This window comes from Ceratosolen solmsi, unplaced genomic scaffold (assembly GCF_000503995.2).
Source record: "Ceratosolen solmsi marchali unplaced genomic scaffold, CerSol_1.0 scaffold6, whole genome shotgun sequence".
In the NCBI taxonomy this organism is placed as follows: domain Eukaryota; kingdom Metazoa; phylum Arthropoda; class Insecta; order Hymenoptera; family Agaonidae; genus Ceratosolen; species Ceratosolen solmsi.
The window spans coordinates 562,880-579,731 of record NW_011948414.1 but is presented as its reverse complement, the minus strand read 5'-3'; the positions used below and the strand labels follow the sequence as shown (position 1 = coordinate 579,731).

The following is a 16,852-nucleotide window of genomic DNA, read 5'->3' as shown; positions in this document are numbered from 1 at the left end:
CGGGGGGGGGGGGGGGGGTGCCCGAAGCTCGTGTGGTATAATGGCGAAAATGGCACGCGGAGAGCCAGTCTTTAACGACATAAAAAGGAACGGCGAGCGAAAGAGGATCACGCGCTTTCATCTACACTCGCTTGAATAAAGGCGCGCACACAGGCGCGTGCGAAGGCCGCAAGGAGGGAAGGGCGACATGGGAGAGCGCATAAAGAAAAAGCCGGGGACCGGTTGCTCGGCTACTCTTGCAACAGGTGAGGTCTTTTCTCCGCGTGCGAGCACAGGTGCGCAATCTGCAAATCTCCTCACCAAGGCAGAAAAAGCCACGCGCCCGAGAGACTTTCCCAGAAAGCGGAACCGATCGCTTCACTACGATACGCGAGGCTCCTTGGGGTGTGAGCGCGAGGGACGCGTCGGGAAAGCTCGTGTCGCACCCTCGTTAATCACTCGGTAGCCGCGGAGGAATCCATTTGGAGTCGAATCTCGTGAAATGTCGATGGGCTTGAGCTGACGGCGACATCCATGGCAACCCTTTTATCGGCGGGATGAAGAGAGAGACTGCGTTAACGAATTATAATTGCTCTCTCTCTCTCTCTCTCTCTCTCTCTCTCTCACACACTCTCTCTTTTGCTCGCACGTGACTAAATATAGAACGGCATTGCGCGACGTCATGGGCGCGCTAAAACGCTGGTCTGCGGTTTTATGTTGACGCGCGCTTACCACCGTTGCCTTCTGTTTTGGCTACAACAGTGTGTGAAGTCTGAAACTTTTATTGCGCGCATAATACGGCTTACGATGGTATTTAACTTGGTTATTGCTTCGAATTTCGCTTATCTTTCACTTGGCTGTTGGCCACCTCTTTAATCAATCCTCTGTCCTACAATCGCGCGGGTTTGGCGGATTTTTCGACGTTGAATCGATCGATGATCGATGGTAGAGGTTTATCGTTGAATGGATTTATTATCTTCGTTGTATCGAAGCATCGTTTCTTTAGGGAAAGTTATTCCCACGCTTTGCAATTCCATGTATATATACGATCGAATGTATTGAATAATACGGATAGGTTAAATCTAAATTTACCACTAATACCAAATATTTACATACTGTCATTTATTATTTACTATTGGAGTTAGTTTATTATATTAATATGGATAATGAGAGGAGCCTGCACGATCGCTGCTTAAAGTCGATAAGCAAAAATATTTACCATATTAACTGTAATTAAATAAATAAATAAATAAATAAATAAACAAATAAAAATATTAATAAATAAAAATGTAACATCTCGTGTTAATGTCGACGATAATTACGAATCTAAGACGTTGAGCGACGGTGAGAAAAATGCTGTTGGAAAAAGTGTCATTGATAGGATTTTATCTCGCGGGATAAAAGTGGCTATACGATAAGGACTGTCTTTTTCATCCGCGTGAGAAGTAAAAGGCGTCCGTCCGTTCGGGCAAAGTCAGCCGTGAAGAGTCGTCGAACGTTCAACGGAGAGTCGACACCTTATCGTCGATAAAATAAATATCGAACTTGGTTAAATTGATAATTATCAGTCATGCAATGTCGACAAGATACGAACATTTAAACAAGCCTGTAACACGCAATTCTCTTTTGTGCGTGCGTGTGTGTGCGCGCGCGCGCGCGTGTTTTATTATATATATATATATATATATATATAATACTTGAAGCTGGTCTTTTCGCGTCGGTAATTTTGAGCAATGGATTTGGTAATGGGGATAGCTACTTTTTACGTGGCACCCAAGTGCGATTGGATTGATCACCTCGTGTCATTTTATAATTTTATGAATAAATTGCTCGAATAATTTTCTTGAATATTATACAAAAATATAACTTGAATAGGCTCCTTATCAACTACCATGCATTACTGAATGTGACTTGCTCACTATTTATAGTCATATTTCCAGGATAATCCGTACCGCTACGGAAATTAGTGTTATTTTAAGTATAATTTTAAAATTATCATTGCTTACATTGTAGCATTTAATACGAAAGGTTTGGATAATATGGTTCAACAACAATTGCCGACAATTACCGAACCAAATGTTACAAGGCCTACGTTCGCTATGTCTCTCATCGTAAAGCTCGATATCTTTAATAACATGTGTCGCTCGTGTTCACACGGGCAAAAAATGTAATTAATCAATGTATGCGAGATTGGTAGATTTTCATGTTCATTCGTCATACTTCAGAGCAAAGAGCGAGCACGACGCCAGCATCCATCCTAAACTCGAGTGCTATAATGGGAATAAAAGGAGACGAAACGCTGGAAGGGCGACGGTAAAGGAGGGAGGAAAAGGACGAAAGAAGACAATTAATTAACGATATCAGTATACCTTCCTTTTCGAGTTACTTGCAACTAAAAGTACGTGGTAATTATTGGCTCTGACTATATATAGTCTCGAGGACAAAGAGATTAAGAGGGTGGAGGAGATAAGAGTCGGAAGAAGAAGGAGAGCGGCAGTGTGTATAATCGTCAGAGATGGATATCTCTGTACTTACTCGCCAGGTGGTCCTTCGCCAACCGGACGGATGACTCAATCGTGAGAAGGAGTCGCCTGACTGCTCGACAAAGATGGAGTGAGGTGATGGGCGGTTGGTAGGGGTAGATAAATGAAAAAAATGTTGAAGGTGGGGAGGGCTCGCGGACGCATGCGGCCCAAGAAAGTGGCAGGCGAAGCCGTGCATGATCGCTTCGCAAATTTTAACGGACTATTACGAGTCTGTTGTTAATTGGATCTCTCATTAATAAGTAAGAAACGCCTGGGGTTACCTATCCTCCATTACTTGTTATTTGGTTATGGCGCGAAACACGTAGCTTGTGCACTATCAGCCGGCTAATTGTACCTTGACGAATAAGAAAGAGAAATTATGAGAGACAAAGAGACAAAGAGATAGATACAGAGAGAGAGAGAGAGAGAGAGAGAGAGAGAGACTCAGAGAGTCATTGACAGATGTAAGATACATCACGTTATTTAATTAGTAAAAAAACACAGTTCATTTCGATTTATAATAAGTATAGTAATCCGGGAAAAATCATAATTTACTCTGTTATGATTATATTACGGTTTACGACTTATTTATACAAAAATATACTTATTAGATTGATATAAAGTTATATGCATATTACAAATAAGCATTCTCATCCACAGTTATTCCATAATATACGATTTGACCCCTTTTCCAATTTATATCTTACTTGGAATAATTATGTACACATTTACTAGCAATTCTCTTTATTTTTTGGGCAAATGCAGGACTCGAAAATGATTGGTTACAAATTTCGACCAATTTTAAACAAAATCTCATCTTATTATTTACACAAATTGACAATGCTGTCTTCAGACCGTTATTACAATTACCCGAGTGAGAGGAGCGAGAGAGAAAGAGAGAGAGAGAGAGAGAGTACCTCAACACCATATCCACAATGAAAAAAGCTTAATAAAAATGTAGAGGTTAAAGAGTGAGAAGAACTATAAAAAAAAAAATAAAAAAAAAACGAAAGGGTGGGTGAACTCTTATAATTAGGTGCCCAGTTCCCGTCAACAGCAATGAGGAAGCGAATAAAAAGTTTTATGCATGAAGATAAAGCAGAATGGAATAAATAAATCTAATGGTCAGGAGAGTGCGGAACAAGAAAAAACAGGGCTCATACGTACTGATATTTACTGAAAATTTTAATTACTTGTTACTTCTTATCTTTGATCTGAATAATAGTAAAATTAATTTTTGTTTAAGTAAATATATGTCATTAGCATTTTAAATAAAAATGCCACTACTTATAAACACTATTCTAAATGAATTTTATAGTTTATGTTTATTTATGATATAAAATATCGATTGTTTGCTGATGCACTTCATGCTAAACGCAAATGTCGTTTCTTTTAATACATTTGTTCATAAAATAAAAAATTTAATTTACACAAAAATTACAAAAAGTACACTTATATCATGTCTATTATTGTGGACGAGAAAATAGTATTTACATTGAAGTATGAAAAAATAGTATAAATCGTATGCTTAAAAAAAAGTTTATTTTTAAATATACTTAAACTGAATACATTATTCATGACAGGAAATCCCAAACTTAATTCGCGTCTTCGATTTTAAATATCATCATTGTATGACTAATTATAAACTTATAATTCTAAGTTGCGATTTGGAATCGATAGTATTAAAATATGTTAAATTTCTTAAATTATGAACAAAACAATGAAAATTGTGTTTGTATTAATATTTATTGCTTTTGCATTAGTATTTATTTTGTTGCCGAACCTCATAGTTATATCGAAAGCTTATCGACTATGATTATTATTCACAATTCTAACAGATAAAACATTTTGATTAATTATTAAATTGCAACGGACTTTTTAGTTATATTTAATATTTTCATTTCTTAAATATCCACTTATATGGCTTGCACATAATTACATTTAATTATTTTAAAATCAATTTGCTTTATGTGATGTATACAAAAATTTTTTTTTTTTTTTTTTTTTTTTTTTTTTTTACAAATTTTATTACGTAGTACGGACGAAAAATTCAGTAAAATGATTCATATTGAGCCAAGCTGCATTTCTACAAATGTATGGAAAAATATTGATAAATTAACATTGTTCAGCCGATGATTTACACGTGTTGTCAGTTTGTGTAGAAGCGACTACAATAAGAAGTCTAATGTAGTTTGAGTTTCTTCCCACGATCTAGCACTTATTTGAAGAAAATCACAAGGTTTCATGATCCATACATACGTGGATTAGTAACGAATGTATATGTAAGTATGCATGTAACAGGTAGCCCGGGCTATTCTTGTACAACATTTTCTTTGCCTCTCCAAACATGTGTGATTAATAAACAGAGTTAGTCGCGAGAGTCGGTATCCCATTCAACCTTACTAAGTTTCATTTTTCGTGCACTCGTACGTTAAAAGGCCGTATCTACGAATGAAATATTAATTAAAATGCGTCTATCAGTTTCACAATAAATTAGTGAATGGCGGCTGAAGGGTTGCGCAACACCCGCGATGGCGTACAACCTTAACATTCAAGTGGCTAATGGTTTCTCTCTCTCTCTCTCTCTCTCTCTCTCTCTCTCACTCAAGGAAATTTTCATATTTAATGAGATTTTATGATTTGGAAAGGATAATGACACTAGTTTCCCTATTATAGACACATTATTAGAATTTTTCTTGATTATAAAATAACATTAAAAAAAAATATATATATATATATATAAATAAATTGCACAGCTTTCTCCTTTTGCAAGAGATTTTATTGATGTTAAAGCAGTTTTTCTTTATAGGAAATGGAAATTATTTAAAAAATAATAACTATACATCAGCATGACTTGTGGTCATTGGTTATAGTTATTGTGAAATTTTTTGTGGTTATAGTTATTTGAATATAAATTCTTATAAATAATGTAAAAAATAAATTTTTCTAGTCAATAAATAGATTTTGATTTAGTTGCAATAAAGTAATGTGATATTAGAAATGTTAAATGAAATAACCAATTGATAATTATGTTAAATTGACAATGACAATATTATATAGAAATAAAATATTACATACACAGAATAGCCTATTTCCAAATGAAAAAATTATATTTGAAAAATTATAATTAACATAATATTCGTTTTCAATTGACAATACTTTTGTTTTTAAAAGTGAATTTACATTAACAATATAGTTGTTCGAAATAAATGCACGTGCTCGCGGATATTTAAATAAATACTAATTAATACTTGGAGATTGAATCATATACCGATCTAAAGAGCGCAATTATTAATTTTTCAGAACGATGACGGTTTAGATTGCAATTATTTTATTAGATTATAACGATTATATCCAAAGTATAAAGATAAAACGTCGATGACAATCATAAATAAAAGATTATTATTGAACGAAAAGTATTTTATGTCGATATACAAAATGTAATTGAGCAATGCAAGACGATCGAATCAGCTCTAATTTTAGGTAACAATGTGTGAATAGTCCGAAAATGCATTAATTATTAGATTATTTATCATTGATGTAATAATACTCGCATTGAGAATTGTTGATAAGTTAACGAATTTTTTCTTTTGTCAACGCGGTTCTATCAAGAATACCGTTTATTTATTGATCCACGTATAAATGTATACAGGCTTGTTGCACCGAATCAATAAATGACAATGTAATATGGTAACGTCGAGAAATGAAGATTGGAAAAAAATTGAAAACATACGTTACGACGATTTTGTATTTACATTTATAAACATTGTCCCATTACTTTCTTATTTTACGATAATTATCTATTTGATTTTATACTGTCGATTTATGGCACGATATGCATTAAATTTATTGTAGATTACTATAATAATTAATGCATATAAAACTGGTTGAGAAAACATCTTAAGCCGTTGACATAAAATCCAAGAAAATTCCTCAGAATTATAATAAGCATCATTCGCAAAATCTTTAACGCAGAGAGCAATGAATTTTAACTGTAATATTTTGTTGTTGATCCTTATATGTTAACAATTAAATTTTATTGCCTGTACATATATACATATTTTGCCTTTAAATATGCCAATAATTTTTAAGGTAATTTTCATGCCGGTCGCAGTAACAGAAACGGATGAATTACATATCTTTTATTATCGTATATTATTTTTTTATTATACAATTTGCATACGGTCATGCAACTGTGTTATTTAATTTAATTATATTATCTTTAATTTAAGTTGATTTATTATAAACTTCATTAATCTGATAAATATTACTTTCTATAAACGCGCGCGCGCTCTTACACACACAAAACGTAATATCGTTATTATAAAATTGTACGCTTTCATAATATTTATAAAATGCGTAACTTTATAATAACGCTATTAAGCACTGCGATGATGATTATTTCGTTCATGTAATCTCAATATTGTTCGCATAATACGTACGTATTGGATCTTGGTATTCAAAAGTGAGCTCCAAAGGTCAAAGCCGAGAGCGAGACAGACAACGGCAATGCAAAATGTTGACTAGCGGAAGTCGCAGTCACGTTTCGTTCGAGATTTTGAGGTGCCGCTGCTCTTGTAGTTGGTAAACAGACGGGCGGAAAATGTGTAAAGCGGAAAAAAGTCTAGCTGAGGCGCAAGTCGAAAGGAGAAAAAAAAATAAAAATATGTCGTCGCGAGAGTAAGAAAGAGAGGGAGAAGAAACCGCAACGCAAATAGAAAAGAAGCCAAATGACGTCAATGGGTGACGGTAATTATATAAGATCGGACACGTCCATTAGAGCGCGCGTTTACTTTATTAAATGCTAAACAATTCACGTCGAGCAATTAATATTTTCATTTTCGTCCCGATTCACTTATTTTAATCATTCTTTTTGAGTTAAGTTCTTCCTCTTTCAACCGGCGCCTCGATTAATCGCGGCCTGATTAAATGTTTTTTGTCAGGCTCTCATTAGCCGAAAGTCAAGCCAACGTCGAGTTGGCATAAATACAACTGTTTAATCAATTTTACTCGACGAACATTTTTACTATTGAAATTCGTATCATCTGTAGATGATTTTTTGCCACTGCGGTTGCGAATCCGATATGACAGCCTTCGAAATACTTATATGTTGCAGCCACTTGATTTATTTTGCTTATTTATTAAGTATTAAGTAAATAAATTACTCAATTACTGATGATTAAAATACGCGCTAAAATGATAAATGTATTTGTTGGAGCTAATTATATACTTTATGGTATTTAAATAGAAAATTTATCGCGAGTAAATGCAGGCAGTAAATTACAGAAATATCAAAAACTAGATATTATTCGTTTTTCCAACTAAATTTACATATTAAATACAATGTTTAACGATCATTATCGAACGTAGTTATTATATTCTCACCGATTTTAAATGGAATCTTTTAGATGTGGAATTTAGATAATTAATTAATTGAATTAATTGCAGGAAAATCCACTATAGCCCTGAATTTCAGTACATATCTGTAATGATGCAACATTGACCTCTCAATTTATAAATAAACCCAATTCATCGATGATTTTTGCATAATAGAAACATATTTTATTATCATTGATTGTAAGATTATAACATTGTCAATTATAATGACGACTCCTACAACAAGAAAATCATTACTGTACGTTTAAAAATTAAATCAATATAGCATTAAAATACGTATATGTAGGTAGAAAACAAAATACAGTTTTATAAAAAAAAAAAAAAAAAAAAAAAAAACCAATAGTATCAATAACATGGTACGGCAATAAATGTTATGATATTTCGCACGAAAGTATTCCTACAAAGTAGCAAATGTAATTTGATCGTATAATAAATATCTTCACTTAAAGAAGCCCTACTTAAAGATATTTTTTTATAATACTTTATTTAATACGGCTGAATTCTCGGGTATCTTTTTATCCCGACGCAATCAAGGACAATTTAAGGACAAATTGTTATTCATAAATTCATTTGCGTGGTTGAATTTCGTGATACGGGCGGGTTTAGCCCATATTACATGTGAGAAAGTACCGCAGCATAGAATTATTGCAGCCACTTATTTTATTTATTGAGGTCATGCGACGAAGGCTCTTCAATGTATCATCAGGACGATACACAGGAGCGCGTCAAATAATCTTATTCCTATATATTCGACGTTCATGAAGATGGGAGAAAATGAGTAACGCGTCCATATGAGCTGACCCGTGGATCCATATGGTTATGCCAAGGATACGAATAACCGAGTTAATAATCGAGTTGTCGCAAATCTTTCACAGATGAATAGTAAAGTTTATTCCGAATATTTCGCGGCTATTTTAAGAGAATTCGCTCTTGGCTCGATTGTGCGTGCACGGATTTATGCATTGTGATGCACGGTGTGCGTGCGTGTGTAAAAATGGGGCTCCAACAAAGGATATTAATGTTTACCTGAAGTAGTGATCGCTCTCTCTCTCTTTACCTGCGTTCCTGCTCTCACTTCGCACTTTGGATTGTTATCTTTCTCGGCACATGTTACAGCTGCACATTGACGCGCGGAGATAACATTACTGAGGTTGGCGTCTTTCCGAACGGTGGTTACGACGTCCTTATGCATGTGTCAGTTCTTGTTCGTGTGTCCCAGCGCGCGCGTTACCGTGTGTATTCTTAATTTCTTTTCCATTAGCCTGATGGAGTCTTTATGCGAGGAAATTCTACATTCTAGCTATGACGCTGATTTACGTATGTTGTGACATTATTTTAACAAGTAAATAATACACTGCTAATTTTGCATTTTAATCGTCAGAATTTCCATTTTATAAATTTTCATTGCGCGCTTATCGAGAAATGTTATGTACTCGTATCGGCAAGTAAAAGAGAAATTACTTTATCTAAGTTTTGTAAAAAGTATGTAACAAAAAAGATCCGCCATCGTTTGCTAGATAAAATATTCATTCTTTTATTAGAATGATCGGAAAAAATTTTTAAATGATGCGAATGGCATTAATTTTTAAATTAAATAAATTATGTAATTAATTTATTAGTGAACTAATTGCCAATATTAATGAAAATTCACGAGGATAATGACTGAGGGAAGTGATTTCATGCCAATTAACGATTATGAATTGATAATAATTAAAAATTATTTCATATTATGCTAATAATTAAGTATAAAAATAGTTTTCATACATAAGCTAAATCTTATATCTTTATTCAATAATCTCATCAATATTTGTTCATTTATATCGTTTTAATGGTATGTTTAAATAATTGCAAGATTATGAATTTTGGGTTCGATTATTAATTGCCATAATATTTTTACGTAAAAAAAAAAAAAAAAAATGTTGAAAAATTTGTAATACATGAAAAGCAGAAAATCATTTATAATAGTTTCCTTGTTGCGCTCTCAAATTTAAGTAAAATATATTGTAAATATGTCATAAATCGCTTCGGAGAAATCATGACTAAGATATAAAATAGAAAAAAAATTAACTGATGAATAATCTAATGTCAAACATCTATATATAACCATCAAAAATCGGTCGATAGCATCTATCCATATAATCATCTATCAACCATATATATACTATTCGAGTTACAATCTAAACTCAAATTAGAAAAATTCACTGATTCATAATTTATAGACACTGACGTAATCAAAAGAAATAGTAGATAAATTAAACTTTCGGTAAAAATATAACTTTTAAATATATAGATAAGAAAAATCACTTTGAATTTTATTAAGTAAACACAATTTTAATAAGAAGTATTAACTATTGAAGAACATAAACATGCACATACGTGAAATAAATAAATAAACAACAACAACAGCAACAACAACAACAACAATAACAATAACAATAACAATAACAATAATAATAATAATAATAATAATAATAATAATAATAATAATAATAATAATAGCGATAATATGAAAAATAAATTTTCAGTGAGCAAAGTGCATTTCAATGAAGAGTATCATCGAACATAATTAATATTACCGTTTTGAATAATTTTCATGAGAAAGCGGCCATTCTCATTTTTTTCGAAATAAAATGCAATTAGAGTTCGTAAAATGTATTCTATAAAAAACATCAAAAATTACAAGTGAAATATATATTTAATTTTACAATATTTTTCAATATACATCATTCAACATTTAACATTACAAATAATTAATGAACTTAATCATTAATGAACAAAAATGATTTTATCTTTTTTTGTTAATGTAAATCCATTAGTTAATTACTGAGATAAACCATAATAACATATTGAAAATTAATTTTTTTAACCGCTCGATCATCAAAATATAATTTTATTTCCAGCTAACGGAACGAATGCAAAGTTTACTTATTTCTAGTTATCACCAATATTTATATTCAAAATATGAATTCAGTTCTTTTGTTTTATAGAAGACTATTAAATTAGGGTAAGAAAATATTTAAATTCTCTATATTACTAATGACATACTAATATTAATTTTCATGCTAATTACTCTTAATTACTTATTATTCATGAAATATATTAGAAATTGTGCATAGTATCTATTTAAAAAAATAAATAAATAAATAAAATTAAAAAAAAAATCTCTCAAATTTAAAAGAATTTACTATCAATTTGAGGGTAATACAATTAAAAGATAAATGTTTAATAAAGTATAACAAAACCCGTCGAATTAAGTAATCTTGTAAGAATGTCTATAGACATCACAAACATTTGCAAAATGAGTTTCTAAAATATTTGAAAATTTTATCCAACTTGAATGTACAATCCATATATCTTAATGCTTGGCGATACTTTGCTTTTCTCACACAGTCGTCTTATCGTTTTTCGCAGAATTCAGGTTAAATCGAAGAAATAATTATTATCCACTTTTCAAAAAATAGGTAAATTAATTGTTCAGAATTTTTCAAGCGTTAAAGACAACTTAAAATCCGGAGGTGCCCGATGTCTTCTCGTTGTGGCACTCCTATATCCCGGAAATTAGAGGAAATGTGAAGCCTCGCATCCCCGCACATAGAAATTTGAGTTATTTGCGATTGACTGATCAATCCCGATTTCCCACACTTTTAGTCCGTTCTATTTTCAATTCCATTGTCAATTTCTCGATAAGCGCACTTACCCTGACTCACAAAACCATCCGAGTATTTCAATTAAACAAAGCTGAATTCACTCGACGAAGTAGTCCATGTTTCGGTCAGGTTGGTAAAGGATCAATTTTCTCAACGATCGTTGGCCGATTGCCCATCCGCTGATTTGACTTGCGTGTACGGCGGCCAGACCATTTTCGCCGATTAGTCAGCGACCGGGCGAAGGCGGCTAATGACTCGCCACGCGACACGGTTCCTCGCTGGCAGCATACGCGCATGCGCGCGCGCGCGCAGGGGGCTCGCGTTCAACGTCCTCTCACACGCCTCTGTGGGTTATGACACGAGGAGTTTTGTGGTCGGCTTTTTTCTCTTTACGAGGAAAGTGCGTTGTGCGAGCGACGGAAGTCGTGCGTGGGCGTGACGCAATTTTACAAATCGCACAGGATGTCGAAGCGGCACGAGTATGAGGTGTCGCGGAGGTAGACCGGGATTGCTTTTAGGGGGATGAAGAAGATATACGATTTTTCATATCACCAATCATGATGTGATGAACTTGCTTCGATGTTACGCGCTTGTCTCTCGAAGCTGTTTGCGGCTACCGTTTGCCGAGCATTTAAAAGTATTCGATGATTGCGATTTCTTTCTATTAATATGTGATTCTAAAGAGCTACTCTATCAACTCTCGCGAAGAAAAATTTGGCTCCAACAGTTTTTCTCTATTCACGGATATTATTCCCTCATCTATATAGCCTACATAGAGATAAGTTATCGACTCCTCATCGTATGAATTGGAAAACGCGTTATAAAATATTGATGATCCTTTTTTAAATCTTATGAAATTATTACTTTTTCCTCTTCTTTTGCGCATAATCCATGTCGCATTGATAGCAATGGGTGATGAATGGAAACGACTTGCGCTATTCAAGGCTAACGAGCCTGTACGCTAATGCAAATTTACAATGGAGACAGTGACAGTGGCACACCTGTTGAGCATTCTTTCACGAATGCCGTCTCCGTCGTCGTCGTCGTCGTCGTCGTCGTCGTCGTCGTCGTCACCATCGTCGTCGTCGTCACCATCGTCGTTGTCGTCGTCGTCGTCGTCACCATCGTCGTTGTCGTCGTCGTCGTCGTCGTTGTCGTCGTCGTTGTCGTCGTCGTAATTATTATCCGTAGAAGAATGGGCTATGTGTATGACGCGAATGTTTTCGTTTTTTTCTTCTTCTGATTTTTCGCATTCTAGACTGGGATTCATGAATTTTAAATTCATTTCGATACTGTAAATGCATTGAGCATAGCTGGTATTTACTATTTAAATTAATTTACTATTGTTCCATCGTTCTAGCAAACTTTTACGTGCTAGAGTTAAAAATAATTAGAAAATTGTATAGACGTGATATCGATAATGAATGTTTGTTAGCTCCTTGATTATTACTGTGACTGAGACTACGATTAGGTATTAAATAAATCTAACTATTATTTCGATTAAGCATTTCAAATAAAATTTATAGTTTATCCTTATTGGAGTATCATCGTCTTCAGAAAATCTCAACTCCTTGCTATATAGATGCGTGCCCTAAGCTAATCAATATATCAAAAGAAAGGAACTCGGGAATTTTCGTCGTAAAATAATGTGCAAACTTTGCGCTCTTTAACATGAAAGTTACAGGAACTTTATGATACTTCAATTACTTTCTGAATAAAATACAACGGTTTCTCATGTTTGATCATTAAAATATAATAATCAAGACAAGCATTCTAATGATAATTATTATCTTTATCAATTATTGGGAATTTTACTTAATACGAAGGTCGATTATATCACCTACAATTTTCAGCCTTTATGAATTTGAAAAGAAAATGTCAGTGAGCAATATCTTATATAACTAATCACTTTATCTGAAAAAGCTAAGCACTGGTGTTACTTTTTGGTGCTTTATGCTCGTCTATCTAAGACACGAGAGAGATTTAAAGGTACTACGTAGATAAGGCGCTACAATCTTGGCTGCTCAATCACGTCTATTATATCTGCCGAGTTGCGCGACTTATATAATGTAATACGCATTTAGGCATATATAATTACCAAATTCTGAGGTTAAATTAGTCTGGGAATCGTAATTTAATATTTAATTTTGATTTATGTTAATGCTTATGAAAAGTAGTTAGTTATAGGTAGAAATCCATATTTTTTCTCATTTTTTGATTATTAATATTTTATTAACTATTGTATAAGTATGTGCAATTTATTGTCTATGATAAAGCGAAGACTTGATTTTAGTAATTGTCTATTAGAGGGCATAGAACTAACAATTTGCCTTAACTCCCACGTGTTATAAAAAATATTTCATCTTCTGGTCGTAATAATTTTGAAAAAATTTAATGCAAAATTAAGTGATTTTATGTATAGCCTTATAATTTTCTTTAATAAATACGATTTATGTATTTTACAATTTTATCTTTTACGAAGCATAAATTTAGTAGACAATGTATGAATTTATATTTTTATGTATATATTAATTTGCGAAAAATAGAGGTATGGTGAATGATGAAAAGTGTTAAATGAAATTTTTCGAGGAGCCATGCGATATATTAAAAAAATATTTCTTATTAAAATCTTCGTAGATGAAATGTCTGGTAGGACACGTTAATCATCAAATTGAATAATTATCAATTTACATTATGTATTCGAGACGGTACATTTAATGTACGAAAAATTATTACATGAATGTAGAAATCCATTTGGACGTGTATCGTACATACGTGTCTTGCAAATGAAATTGGAAAAATAAAGTTGACAAAGTAATATTCAATAATATTCAAAAGTTAAGCTAAAGTTATTAAGTTATATTTATGGTAAATATCACGGATGAGCAATTAAAATGGAGTAAAAAGTACTTAAATATACAGAAGAAAATACTTTTTCCAGGATGGCGTATAATGGCCGAGTCACAGAATGTATTGTTCTTGTTTAAACAACGATAAAACATAGTCTATGTGTTATACGATATTCCTCATTTTTCTAAGACTTTAGAATTGCTTTAATTAAAAGGAAGAAAAATCAAAGTTGCCGTGAGATGTTGTAACAGTTGTATTTGGCGAATCGCTTGACCGATATCCCATAACACGAAAACCTCATATTCTCTCGATTAATGTATACACGAGTAATGTATTAAGTTGTTTTTTTCTTCTTCTTTTTTCTCTTATATCATCTAATTCAATTATAATATATATATATATATATATATATACAAGCATCTTGCATTTAATTTCCTCATTTCAGATCAAACGTCGTTATTCAAAGAGTAAATCCAATGATGGATTTACGATGCTGGCAAGCATCTCTTGCATCGAGCAAGAATAGTGTATGCTTGCAAACATGAATCCCCCATTGAATAAACACGTTTTTGCCTCTCGTAATGCTTTTCATTGAATTCCAGGCGTCTACTATGTGAAAGTAAATCAGACTAACTACGCCAGCGAGTGAGAAAGCTTTCACTCCGGCTTATATGCGAGTGCATCTGAAAAGTCGCGGGCGCGAGTTAATCCGCATAGCTTTCGAGTTTATACGTGAAGAGCCCGACGATGAAAAAGAGCCGTCGGAACACGCGCGCATTCATTTAAGTATATTAGAGGCACGTATACACATATGTGCGGCCGCTGGGTTCACGGTCCCGCACAGTGGAGTCTCTGTTTTTACCACGCCAGATATAAAACGAGAGCTGCGTTTTATGGAAGAGCCCCGGGCCTCGAGTGTGTAACTCTACGGAGGCGGCAAAAACTTTAATTTAGCGAGGAGTAGGAAGAGGACGAGGAGCAGGAGGAGGAGGTAGAGGAGACAGTGGAGAAGGCGGTGGAATAGTAGATAGAAGAAACTTGAGAAAATACTCTTTTCCTAGCAAAGCTTTGGGAAAGGTTGAGGAGGACCGCGTTAAAAAATCGCTGTTACTTTCAAGGTAACATGTGCTTTCATTTTGTTATGAATAAAACGCAAAACGGACACAGAGCCGAACGTAACTGTATTCCGACTACTTTCGAGCAACAAATTACAGGCTTGAATTTTAAGTAACGATGCGACGGAACAGTGAAACATTGTGTCTTGAGTGTCAGTCTAATCTAGGCAGGAATCTAAACAAGTAGAAATATCTTTGTAATTATACGGCGTGGTGGAGTCAGTAAACTCGAGATGATGCGAAAAAATGTACACATTATCGTGCCTTAAATTGTCGTTAATTATACTAGAATGTAATGGAAGTAATATTTCTCGTATCTAGAGGGAAGTCTAATGGATTACAGAATGTTAAAATTTTTTAAAATTATGTCAATAATGCCAAGGGGTCAGAGAAATTTGAGAATTGTATGATTGTGACGCCACAATAGGAAAGCGGTACGGCGATGACGCGACAGCAAAACCTTAACCTCCAAAAAAATTTGCGAACGATGATCATTTGATAAAAAAGGAAAACCATATTATAGTTAAGTGCGCGTATTGGAGTGGTTAGATGAGAAAATTTGTAATGTATAATAAATATACCCAGTAAAATCCGACGGTGCTCGAGCACTGCAAGAACGGCTCAACATGCTTGGTAACTTAAATTTCTGCACAACCTCGACATCCAAAGCACTGAATGCACCTCGGCACTGTCAACGCCACTTCACTGGCTAGGAAGGGGGACCGGGAAGGGGTAGAGGGGACGAGAGAGAAGAGAAGAGAGAGCGAGAGAAGAGAAAGAGAAAGAGAGAGAGAGAGAGAGAGAGTGAGAGAGACAGAGAGAGAGAGAGACAGAGAGAGAGAGACAGAGAGAGAGAGAGAAAGAGAGAGAGAGAGAGAGTGAGAGAGGAACGAAACGAATAAAAAACAGTTACGAGTATCGCCCGGAGCGTCGCGCGTCCCAGTCACGCTCGCTGACAACGACTACGTCGGGCGAAAAAGCGTTAATCGTGCCAAGACAACGTCCAAGAAGCAAAAGCTCTGCTGGTTACGGCGGTTCTCTAGCAGAGGACGCGCGATGCGTACAAAAGCCGCGCGCGATTCGCCGAGGAGGCGCGATGTAAAAAAAGAGACGAAGAGGAGGAGGAGGAGAAGGAGGAGAAAAAAGCAGCGCCGACAACTGCACGAGCGACTCGCACGCCTGTGTAGACGTAGACCGCGAGTTATGTAGGGCAGACGAGCTTCTGCGAGAACACCAGAGCACGTATGCGTGTATGTCTGCTTGTGCGTGTGCGTGCGTGCGTGCGTGCGTGCGTGCGCGCGCGCGCGTGTATGTGTGTGTATTAAAGAGGGACAGAGAT

At 34.5% G+C, this 16,852-nt stretch overlaps 1 protein-coding gene across 3 annotated transcripts in view; it reads right to left on the bottom strand.

The window, feature by feature from the left end:
* ITP (ion transport peptide) overlaps positions 1 to 16,852 on the bottom strand; it is a 58,727-nt gene that overhangs the window by 9,189 nt on the left and 32,686 nt on the right. Inside the window, exon 1 of one of the 3 annotated variants that reach the window (XM_011506548.1) lies at positions 16,095 to 16,312. The exons of the other annotated variants lie outside the window; for them this stretch is intronic. The gene's annotated coding sequence lies outside the window, so the exon portion shown is untranslated. Of the gene's footprint in view, positions 1 to 16,094; positions 16,313 to 16,852 lie in introns of those variants that run through there. 3 annotated transcript variants of the gene reach the window in all.